Genomic DNA, 726 nt, shown 5'->3' with positions numbered 1-726 from the left:
CGAGGACGAGGACGACGAGGACGAGGACGAGGACGAGGACGGCGGCGGCGGCGACGAGGACGACGGCGACGGCGACGACGGCGACGACGAGGACGACGAGGACGAGGACGAGGACGAGGGCGGCGACGAGGACGAGGACGAGGACGAGGACGAGGACGACGACGACGACGAGGACGAGGACGAGGGCGGCGACGAGGACGAGGACGAGGACGACGACGACGACGACGACGACGAGGACGACGAGGACGAGGACGAGGACGAGGGCGGCGACGAGGACGAGGACGAGGACGAGGACGACGACGAGGACGAGGACGAGGACGAGGACGAGGACGAGGGCGGCGACGAGGACGAGGACGAGGACGAGGACGAGGACGAGGACGACGACGACGACGACGACGACGACGAGGACGACGGCGGCGGCGGCGGCGGCGGTGACGACGACCATCACCGCAGCGGTCCCGGTAGGTAGCATTCTCGAGGGTGAGCGTCGGCCTCAAGCACCCACTCACTCTCGACCCCCACCCCGGCCGATCATCCGGTCGACCCGAAAGGGGCCCAGACAAATCCGACGGCCGAGACGCGGTCGCCCTCAGGCCGCACATCCACGACGAGGGGCGGCTGGGCCAAAGCGGAAGCAGTCTCCTCGGACACAGGCTCCTCCTCTCGCCAACGGTTCCGTCGCGGGCCTCCTGCCGGTCTTTCCGTTGTTCTGGAATAGGGGTACGG

The sequence above is a fragment of the Dasypus novemcinctus genome, unplaced genomic scaffold (genome assembly GCF_030445035.2).
Source record: "Dasypus novemcinctus isolate mDasNov1 unplaced genomic scaffold, mDasNov1.1.hap2 scaffold_340, whole genome shotgun sequence".
Classification (NCBI taxonomy): domain Eukaryota; kingdom Metazoa; phylum Chordata; class Mammalia; order Cingulata; family Dasypodidae; genus Dasypus; species Dasypus novemcinctus.
Note: the sequence above shows the minus strand (reverse complement) of the source record.